Source organism: Primulina huaijiensis, chromosome 11 (assembly GCF_012295235.1).
Source record: "Primulina huaijiensis isolate GDHJ02 chromosome 11, ASM1229523v2, whole genome shotgun sequence".
NCBI classification, from domain to species: Eukaryota; Viridiplantae; Streptophyta; class Magnoliopsida; order Lamiales; family Gesneriaceae; genus Primulina; species Primulina huaijiensis.
Genome location: NC_133316.1, coordinates 6255812 through 6268359, shown reverse-complemented (window position 1 = coordinate 6268359; position 12548 = coordinate 6255812).

The following is a 12548-nucleotide window of genomic DNA, read 5'->3' as shown; positions in this document are numbered from 1 at the left end:
TATATTTATTTTTTTAAATAAGATAAATAACTACGTTGACTGATGATAAAATATTGAAGGCTAATTTCGTAGAACAGCTACTGGGATTTCCTTTTTCCCGTAATTATTTTATAGTTATTTATTTTTATATGTTAATTTTCTTAACACCGTAATTTGGAAGCAATAGCTGAGGTAGACGGCCAAAGGTCGGGTTAATCGGAACCACGGGCCGAGTATCTGTTGACCCGGAACCACGCCCTAGAGCGGTTCGGTTACGATTTACGGGTATAAAACTCATCGACTCGTCGGATCGGCCAGGATTCTGGCAGGCTAGTCGACTGTTGCATTTTTTTGACGGAATTTATTCTATAATACCCCCGCACTTTTCGTTTTTCACACAATTTTCTCACAATCTCTGATTTTTTCTTTCTTGATTGTCAAAATATCAAATCTCGATTATTGGTTTATTGTCAATTGTTGATTTATTTTCATATTTATACAAATGGCCGGAGCTGGATCAAGTCGTAGAGGTGGAAAAGGAAATTAAAAGGGCTTCATGCCACCCAAGTTCGAGCATCATGATTTTCCTTCATTCAATGTCAATGATTATGAGATTGATTTTTCCGATGAGAAATATCAAAAACGTGAACAAGAGGCTTAACAAAAACGTCATCATTAAAGTCAATAAAGTATGAGCAATTTGATGACACCAAAGTAAAACTCTAGTGGTGCCTCGTCCTACATTGATATCTTCTCCAAACACTTTGAAAATGTGATGCTTGCCTCCGGTGATATACAAGACAAATGCAAATATTGTTCGAAAACTTACAAATTTCAACAAAGAGGTGAAATTCAACATATAAATTGTTAGTATAGCATTTTGAATATAAAAATTTATTATGTATATTTTTCACCAATATATTCAAGCTCATGACATTTATTTGTTTTCAAATCAGTGAAACACATGGACTTGTAATATTACTACTAAATTTACTAAAACAAAACTTTTATTAAAGGAACAGATGAAACATCACAAGGATCCTCAAGCTCCATTCAGAAACTTGAGATTTATTTTGCCATTACTTTTGATTTTAATGATGCATATGAGAAAACTTTTGAAAATTTACAATGATGATAGCAAAAACACAAATATATCAAATTTTGTATATAATGGCAAAAAAAATTCTACTTTTCTCAGTTTCAACGGTTGAAGTGGAGCAAACTTTTAGACCATGAGGAAATAAATTGAATGAGAGATATACTAACTAAGGCCGAAAAATGATTGGTCAAAAATCGCTTGCCTAACACAACATATTAAAAGTGATGAAGAAAAACAAGATGAAACCGAGGGATAACTGGATCAACGACGGGAGAAAATGCGAGTGAATGTGATCCAGTATAATGAAATGTAAAAGAATTTTTATACAAGATTTTGAAAGTTGAAATGTAATAAATTTTTTATTAAAAAAATGTAATAAATTTTTTTATTGAGAATAGAATCTTTGATAAAGTTTTTATTAGTTCAACTTTTCAATCCTTTTTTTTTAATTTATATTATTTTATTTTTTAAATGTTTGTTAAAAAATAAAAAGATCGAACCCGGACTTGGACTCGAACAGTCGGTTCCATGACCCAGACCGTAACCGGACACGAGCGGTCTAGTTAAGGGTCGAGGTTGTCCTGACCCATACCCAAACTGAACCTCGCCCGCTCTAAGCTGAGAAGTGAGCTTCAAGCGTGTTGATAAGATTGAATATTGAAAGTTGTAATTGAAAATAATACAAATGGAAATGTGAGAGAGATTTCAGCAGCTTACCCAATTGGACTGAGTTTGGGGTTGAAGAATTTTTATTATTATTATTAAATAATGTATTTGAAGGGATCCACATGATAATATTTGAAAGCGAGGGAATTCAAAATGTTATTTTCCTAAAACAAATTTAAAGGAAAATTTAGAATAACTAGAATTTATCATGCGACAAGAATTGTTGGTCTAAGATTGCGTTTACTTAGCAATTAGCGAGTATGATTTCATTAATAATCAAATTTTACCAATTTTTTACTAAAATTTTACCACTCACAATAATATATGAGCTCGTTTTAATTATTATTAATGAATGATTATTTATCCTTTAGTTTGTGTGATTTGTTATTCCACTATCTAATCTAACTCAAATTATCAAAATTATTTAACCCACGATATTATTTCATATCAAGTCCTAATTTAAACTTCGTATATCCATAAAAATTATTTACTTCAATGTAGTAGATTTATTGACTTTTAATCACTTTTATAGATTTTAAAAGTCTAGATGTATTTAATCAAGACTTTTACATACTCTATGAAAGTCTAGTGGTATTCAAAATAGACTTTCATAGAGTTTTAAAAGTCAAGTGGTATTCAACATTGACTTTTAAAAAATCTATAAAAGTCTATAGGTATTCAAATTTTCAATAGACTTTTAATAATTTCATGGAATTCATTAACATACAAACATTAAAGCCTAAGGTACAACTATAAATTGTCAAAAATTGTATTTGGTTCAACCCAAAAATTTGGATGGATTTTAAAACTTCTAACTCATACACAAGTTATTTAATTCTCTCTCTGTCACTTCACATCACACCTCTTCTTATCTTCTCTCCTCTCATCTATCTCTATCACTCTCACAAATTTTTGAAGTGTATCTCTATATATATTTTCATCTTTCCTTTTCAAATTTTACATTTTTGGCTGATTGTTCATTTAATAATTTTTTATTTTAATATCATAAGAAATTTAGAATTCTAGAATTGACTTTGTGATTTTTAATTTATGATTTATACAAATTAATGTAGTATTCAATAATAATAAAAGATGATCCAAAAAATGTTGCTTAATTCTTAATAATTGAATAGCCTCGCAACAACCATGATTTTTTAAAATTTTTTTAGCATTTTAAATTAATATGTAAGTTATGATATTTTTATACAAAATTATATCCACACAATACTAAATAATATTCTTTTCACATGCATATTTTCAATTCAAAAACAAGGTTATAGATTAATCAATTGATGTATTTTAAAAAATTTACAAACATGCATACAAACCCACATATATACACATGTAAGGATTAAATAATTTAACTTTTAAACAAGTAAATTTATTTATTAATATAAATATTGAAAAAAAAATTCAAACTGAATATGTTATATATATCAATTAATTATTGATTCAAAGAAATTAATAAAAAATAATATGTTATAATTAAGTACAAAATTTATAAAATCCTATAAAAAAAAGTTCACAAAAGTCTATAAAAATTCTGCAAAAAACTCTATATGAATCCACATAAATCTGTGAGATTCTGTAAAATCAATAAAAAATCTATCAAATCCATAAAAGTCTATCATTTGAAAAGGTCATTAAAAATCGTCAAAACTCTGGATTGATACACCCCACTAAATAATTTATGAAGCATATCCATAATTTAAATAAACTTTTAGGAAAATTAAAATATTGAAATTTATAATTCTTGAAGTGTGAAAAGAAATGTTTACAAGGTTTTTGATAATAAAAAAAGAAATTAGAAGAAATATAATAATAATAATAATAATAATAACAACAGCAAGAAAAGTAAACGTAAAAGTTTTAAATAATTATGACTAATTAAAAATGCACGTCTTGTGTTTGATAATATAGAGTATCAAAATAGAGTATCATTAAATATTATATTATAAAAATATTAAGCACTTTAGAAAAATATTACGTATTTATTTATTTTTAATTAAACTTATTATTTTTTTATAAAAATTAAGGAACATCATAAATTATTTAAAACAAAAATAAATAAATATATAATACAAAAATGTGAAATTAATACTTTTCAAATATAATTATAATTTTGTTACAAATTAAATGATAAAAGGAAGAAGATAAGAGAGGAAAATGAATTCAAAGAATGATTCCAAATTATTTTATTCATAATTGAGAATATATATTTATATGATAGAATGACAGAATACAAATCTGCTTATAGAAAGATTGAAATGTCTATCTTAATAGAAAATATATCTACATAATCATTTACATTAACAATCATATAATAATACTCTCTTTTATATGATTATTTAGATATCAACTACTTCATTGAATCTTTCATTTGTCAAGATGGTTGCTTCAAATCTTCATGGAGAGTCAAGTGTTTGGCTTGTTAAAATATTGACAATAAAATTCACTGAGAAAAACTTAAACGAAGGAAAAAAAAGTACAACAATATATACTTCTCTTTATATGTTCTCTAGAAAATGGATGTGTCTCGTTAAAATCTTACTGGAGAAAATTCCAATAGGACAAAATCTCAGTGATGGAAAAGTGTTAGAATTAAATGTTTCGGAGTGTGACAAATAAAAGTATTGTAGTTTTCAGAACTGATCAGATGAACTGAAACCATACAACTGAAGTAATTCGAACTGAAGTTATCTAAACTGAAGAATAATGAAATAAGTCACCAGATATATTGGAACTGAACAAAGACAACTGAATTAGTAAGTCAACTGAATGGATTATCAGTCAGAACTGAACATGATGCTTTAAGTCAGTTTAAGTGATCAGTCATATAGTCGAACTCCTGATCAGTTTGACATGTCATCAGTTAAGTCAGCTTTAAGTCGACAAATCATACTAAGAAGATTGCAATGTCGTATTATTTGACAGAAGGAGCGCACAACAGACTGCAACATCGTACTATTGTCAGAAGAATGTTGATACACTCAGAAAAGACGAATCAACAAATATGTATTAATTAATGCATTCAATGTTACAGTTGGAACAAAGCTTATAAATAGCTGATGAGCTCAGTAAAAAGAAAAATTGGGAATTTTCGAAAGAGATAACAATCGAAAAATTCTTTTACTCATCCAAGATCAGTTGCGATATTTACACAGACAAAAATCTCACATCTCAAAGTCATACTCATAGCAGTCAAGCTATTATTTGAGCAAAAGCATTAGCACATTACATTGTTGTATTCAATCTTTTAAGATCAGTTGCGCTACTTTTCTGTGCAAGATAATTAGTTTGAAATAATGATATGTTAATAGAAACTAATTAAGAGTTTCAGTTTGGCAGTGTTTAAGTCCAAACTAAAGTGGGTTATTAAAGTTATTGTAATCAATCAAAGCCTTTTAGTGAAAAACATATCCTTGCGATAGAAGGGGTGACGTAAGAGCGTTTGGAGTCTCCGAACATCCATAAAAATCCTTGTGTTCACTACCTTATTTATTGCTTGAGTATTCAATCTATCAGTTGGTTTATTTTTGTACTTCAAATTAGTTAACTGACTGATATTGATAACAAGATCCTTTAGTTCATTTTTATCACCAAACTGATTCATATTTTGGAAAAGAGCCAAAAAAATCACCAAGTGTTTATTCAACCCCCCCTTCTAAACACTTTAACCCATGAAACGGATCCTAACATTTGTCAATCTAAATGGCATTGTCGTGAACTCATAGTTCTCGTACCTTATTCTGAAGGTTGTCTTTGAGATGTCTTCTGTTTTGGCCTTTAGCTGATGATAGATTGTCCTCGGGTCGAGATTTGAGAAGACTGTAGCTCCTTTAAGTTGATAAAAAATATCGTCTATTATTTTAAGAAGAGGTTTATTCTTTATAGTGATCTTGTTGAGTTCTTTATTATCTATACACGATCTCATACTTCTATCCTTATTTTTTACGAATAGGACTGGAGCTCCTTGAGGGGATGTGTCACCCCACAGGGACGGGGTTGGTCGACATCGGCGTTGCTCTCAAATTTACTTTCGAAAAGAACAAGCCTCAGAAGTACAAAATTCAGAAATCAACCTTTTTATTCATAATACTGAATATTTCATTGTCTGATACAAAATCAAATATAATTATTTTACAGCAAAAATGTAAAACCAGACATAACAATGTCTTAACAGATACAGCGGAAACATAACTTAGAATTGAAAGGAAACAACAATCTTCTTCACCAGTCCCAAAACTAGTTCTGCTATTCTTCTTCAAACAATTCTTCCTCGTTCTTATCTGAGATGAGTTTGGTGGGTGAGTGATATGGTTGTCACTTAATAAGCGGGGGCGGGAATAACTCCCAATTTTCGCAATCATTTTCAACAGAAACATTAATACAAATAGTATACAGAAACTCTTATTTTCAGAACATGAATCAGTATTCAGGAATCAGTATTCAGAAATCAGTATTCAGAAATTTTGCAAGTAAGCACTGAGCACGTTTGTGAATTTCATAGCTAAACTGATATCAGTCCCCTATATGTTCTCTCCTCTAAGAGGTGAGGCCAGTAATCAGTAATATTCATAATATATATTCCTACCATTAGTTCACTAGGTTTCAGTGCTTCATATTCTGACTGTTGGCCTTCTAATTAATGACCATAATATGCCATTAACAGCCTTTATTCCATGTTAAATGCTTCAATTACAAGTCATAAGCTGAATCAGTAGCTATCTGTTGAAATCTCGCTACTAAATTCTTCTGCTGCTGGATTCTGTCTGCTGGAAAAAATACATGTCTGCTGTAAAAATACCAACATCTGAAATATTAATAGCAGCTGGAACATTGTTAGCTGCTGCAAAAATGCTAACTACTGCTGAAATCTACTGAAATTTCATGTTCTCACATCCCTCCCTCCTTATGAGAAGTTTCGTTCTCGAAACTTGGCTATACTTGATGTAACGTACCGTACTTTTACTATTTAAAATTTGCGGAAAAATTAAAAATTTTCTTAAACAAGTCGTGAACCTTCAAAATTCGATAAAATAAACTGTACGTCTCAAAAGTGGTTGCAACAAAAGATCTAAAAATAAAGTTTGCCAAAAGTATCTGATTAAAATCTCGTAATCAGTAAAATAAATCAGAGTATTTTGATCATTTCATAAAACTTAAAACATGGCGGTCCTCGGGTTTAGCCTCCCGCTCAGTCCAAGCCAGTTCCTTGGTCCCCACCCCTAGTCTCCTCAAAATCATCCTCACCTGCATCGATCAAATCTAGTGAGTCTAAAGACTCAACACGTATAAATTGAAAGTAACGAGTAGTACGTAATAAAACCCCATGCAAATTTCAAAATAGAGCGTACATACGTGAAACTTGAACTTGCAATTAAACTTGAATATACATATATAACATAGACGTGCCATAACGTGAAAACGTTTCGTAAACATGCTTGCATACTTGTACATACATAACTTCATCATTTTGCGTAGAGGCATGTTTCAAAGTAAGTGACCCATAACATAAATCGTCTGATTAGACTAAACCACAGTACTGGGCTGAGAGTGAAAAATCCACTGCCACATACGTGTGATCTCCGTTCATGCTTTAACGGGCGGATTGGTCTCCGTTCATGATCTAACGCTTTCCAATCCTGATCTAAACCCGTTCATGCTTTAACGGGGTGGGTTGGTCCCTGGTCATGCTTTTCCGCTTTCCAACCCCATACATAATTTGTTCACAAGACATTTAGCATACCTCAAAAACTTTAAAATCTTTTCTTTGCACGTCGAATATACTTACTTGGCGTTGAGGGATTCGTTGGATCTCGCTTGGGGCCACTGCTGCACGTACTAACAAGATTTCAAGCACTTAATTTCCATACTTAGACATAATAATCGTGGTCATCACCCAAAATGACAATTTTCTTATGACGTTCTAAATCGCTCGGGACTTGACCTCTTTTAATCATAGTACTAAACCATGATGTCAACTCCCGAAACAAATCCTAAAATGATGTGTGAACAAGCGCCGCGACGCTAGAGGGCCGCAAGTCTATCGCTGCGGCGCCACAAAGGCAGCGCCTCGGTGCTAGACTTGCGCAGGTCGGGCGCTGCGGCGCTCCCTAGTGAGCGCTGCGGCTCTAATCCTGCATACTAGCAACAAAAATAACCCATTTTTGATGTAATTCGAAAAGTAATGATCCAACGAATCAAACCAATGTAAAGGGACACATCTTATGACTCTAATGCAGTGATTCAAACCTCACCCAACTCCCAAAAGCAGGGATACACCACGAACAACTCAACATAACCCGTGAATGTGACACGTTGACAACAAACGATTCCTACGACTTCTAATGCAATCAACGACTATCGACACGAAACGAAGGATAAAAACTCAACTCATACTCATAATCAGTATACCTAAACACAGCAGCGGTCACCCGACAGTTTCCAACGAAGCCTGCAACAATAAACTTCAAGAACACATTAATAGCATAATTTTCAAAAAACGTAGTTTGAACAGTCCCACGAAAATCACCATAACTTGCTCAATGTTCATCCAAATATTTTTCATTTTATATCAAATCGTAGGTATCAAAAAGTTCTACGTTTCTTATGTTGAAATTTTTCTCAGAATCAAGAACAAAAAAGCTCAGTATTAAAAAATACAGCAAAAAACGTGATTTTAGATCCAAAAATGTTTTCAAAAGTGATCTAAACATGATTGCTCAAACTTCTACACAACATTCACATGGTTTTCATACAAAATACATCGCAACAAATACTATGACATGATCGACGTAGGAAAAACAAATTATACATGCCTTTTGATATTAAAACTCACGATACAGCGATCCGAAGCGGAGATGGAGCGAGGATTGATCCGGGACGAACGTGGCGCTAAAATCCTTGAAGAAAGCTAACGAAAATTTACTGGGAAATCAGAGGAATAGGGGCGGCTGCTGTATGAGGAAGAACCCTAGGTTTTCTCTCACAAAAGAATAAATTCTGAAATAAAATGTGTAGGTGTGTGTTGTGTGTTTTGGCCGATGGTGTGTGTGTGTTAGTGGGTGTGAGCGTGTATTAAGGTTAATTAGGGATGAATTAATGCATAATTGACTAATTAAAAATGTTAATTAAATTACTACTTGAAATATTAATCCCCCTTGAATTGACTACCCAACCCAAATTACAATGTAAAACACAACATGGATAAATTATAAAGGTTTTAAATTCCTAAACCACCAAATAATTAAATTAAGATTTTAAAATGGTGAAACTAAATAAATCTTTTAAAATGCCCCAATCCTCACTTAAAATAAAATACCACGCTAAAATCGCCAAAATCGTCACCGGTCTCTTTTCCTCAATCCCGCCTCGAATAATCGCCTGAAACATGAAACTCGAAAAATATTTTAACATGCATCACATAAACATAAATAATTTAAAATAATGCATTTTAAATAACTCATGCATGGTTAATACTCAACTCAAATTTAAATAAATGATTAAATAATTAAGTAAATGCATGGGTTATACGTGTACTGAATTTGAACTCTAAAGTTCCTCCCCCACTTATATAAATTTCGTGCTCGAAATTAAATCTTACCAAACAACTTTGGATAATGATTCCTCATATCTGCCTCAGTCTCCCAAGTGGCCTGCTCCACTGATTGATTTAGCCACCAGACTTTGACCAACTTGGTCACCTTGTTCTGAAGTCTCCGCTCCTGTCTGTCTAGGATTTGGACAGATCTTTCCTCATAAGACAGGTCTGGAGCCAACTGCAACGGCTCATAGCTCAGAACATGAGAAGGATTAGCTAAGTACTTCCTCAGCATTGAGACGTGGAACACATTGTGTACACCAGCCAGATTCGACGGTAATGCTACACGATAAGCTAGTGTCCCAACTCTGTCAAGATTCTCAAACGGTCCAATGAATCTCGGACTCAGCTTGCCTCTCTTCCCAAATCTCATAACAACCTTCATAGGTGTTATCTTTAAAAAAACGTGATCGCCTACGGCAAACTCGAGGTCTCTTCTCCTCTTATCAGCATAACTTTTCTGACGACTCTGGGCGGTCTTCATCCTGTCTCGGATCTTGACCACCACATTTGCAGTCTGCTGAACAATCTCTTGACCAAGTTCTGCTCTTTCACCGACTTCATCCCAATGAATCGGCGATTTGCACTTCTTTCCATACAATGCTAGTAGGGAGCCATACGTATAGAAGATTGGAAGCTGTTGTTGTAGGTAAACTCCACTAGAGGTAGCTTAGATTCCCAAGTCCCATGGAAATATATTATAGAAGCTCGCAATAGATCCTCCAAGATGTGAATCACTCGCTCAGACTGGCCATCTGTCTGCGGGTGAAAAGCTGTACTGAATAGCAATTTCGTCCCCATGGCTGCATGTAGGCTCTTCCAAAAGGACGATGTGAATCTCGGGTCCCTGTCGAACATGATGGAAACTGGGATCCCGTGCAATCGAACTATCTCCCTGATATAAAGCTCTGCATACTGCGTCATGGAGAAAGTCGTCTTCAACGGCAAGAAGTGCGCTGACTAGTGAGTCGATCCACTATAACCCAAATAGCATTGGATCCCCTGACTGACCTCGGCAACCCAATAACAAAATCCATAGTAATATTCTCCCATTTCCACTCTGGGATAGAGAGTGGCTTAAACATTCCTGCTGGCCTCTGGTGCTCTGCCTTCACCTGCTGACAAGTGAGGCATTCTGATACGTATCGGCGGATGCCTCTCTTCATACCTGGCCACCAATACAGGATTTGCAAATCCTTATACATCTTGGTACCTCCTTGATGAATGGAATACGGAGATGCATGTGCCTCTGACAAGATATCTTCTCTGATCGAATCAACTTTAGACACCCACATTCTATCTCTGTATTTTACAATACCATCTGACACTGTGTAGAGCACACTGTCCTTAGCTTCATCCTTCAGTCTTCACTTCTGCAACTGCTCATCTGAAGATGACCTGCTCGGATATGGTCTAGCAAAGAAGATTGGACTGTCAGATTAGACAGCCTCGGAGCTCTGCCCTTACGATAAACCTCTAGGCCAAACCTCTGAATCTCAGACTGAAGAGGTCTCTGCATTGACAACTGTGCTACAACTATCACTTTTCTGCTCAAAGCATCTGCGACAACATTAGCCTTTCCCGGATGGTAGCTAATTTCGCAGTCGTAGTCTTTTACCAATTCTAACCACCGTCTCTGTCTCATATTTAATTCTTTCTGCGTGAAGAAATACTTGAGACTCTTGTGATCAGTGAATATCTGGCATTTATCGCCATACAAGTAGTGTCTCCAAATCTTCAACGCGAAGACAACAGCGGCTAAATCAAGATCATGAGTCGGGTAGTTCTTCCCGTGCACTTTCAACTGCCTGGAAGCATAAGCTATCACCCGACCATGCTGCATCAAAACTGCGCCTAATCCGAGCTTTGATGCATCGGTGTATAAAACGAAGTTTCCTTGCCCTGATGGCATGGCTAACACAGGCGCTGAAATAAGAGCTTGCTTCAAAGTGTCAAAGCTCTTTTGACATTCATCACTCTATACGAATTTTACATTCTTCTTGGTCAGTGAAGTGAGCGGCACTGCTATCGACGAAAACCCCTGAATAAACTTACAGTAGTAACCGGCTAAACCTAAGAAACTGCGGATCTCTGATGCATTCTTTGGCTCACCCCATTCCTTAACAGCTGCCACCTTTGCTGGATCTACCTCAATACCACAGCTAGACACTATATGCCCCAAAAACGCTACCTTCTCCAACCAGAATTCACACTTACTGAACTTCGCAAATAACATGCGACTCTGCAGGGTCTGTAAAACCATTCTCAAGTGCTGACTATGCTCCTCCTGGTTCTTCGAGTAAATAAGAATATCTTCAATGAACACTATGACGAATTGATCGAGGTAAGGCTGAAATACCCGGTTCATGAGGTCCATGAAAATAGCTGAAGCATTCGTCAGTCCAAATGGCATCACTAAGAATTCGTAATGCCCATACCTGGTTCTGAGAGCTGTCTTGTGAACATCTGCATCTTTCACCTTCAGCTGGTGATACCCTGATCGAAGATCTATTTTTGAGAACATTGTAGCTCCCTGCAGTTGATCAAACAAATCCTCGATCCTAGGTAGCGGGTACTTGTTCTTGATCGTTACCTTATTCAGTTCTCGGTAATCGATGCACAGTCTCATGCTCCCGTCCTTCTTCTTCACAAAGATAACTGGTGCGCCCCACGGTGAGCAACTAGGGCAGATAAATTCCTTGTCCAGAAGCTCCTGAATCTATTGTTTGAGTTCTAGCATCTCAGTTGGAGCTAATCAGTACGGTGCCTTAGAGATTGGCACAGTGCCTGGCATAAGATCAATTGCAAACTCCACTTCTCGCTCTGGTGGAAGACCTGTAACATCGTCTGGAAAGACGTCTGGGAAGTCTCTGACTACCGGCACATCTGATACAGATGGAGTGGGAGCATCAGGTGTCAAAATGATGCTGGCCAAGAAAGCCGGACACCCCTTGGAAATCAGTCTCCGTGCCTGCATACAGGAGATCATGCAAGGGAAACTTCTCCATCTATCTGGCTCAAAGAGAAACTGCTCCATACCCAAAGGTCTTACTAACACTGACCTTTTCTGGAAATCGATGAGAACTCTGTTTTTCGTCAGCCAGTCCATACCCAAAATGATATCAAACTCTGGCATCAACAACATGATCAGATCGGCATACACCAGGTGGCCCTGCAGTTCTAGATCAATGTCTCTGACCA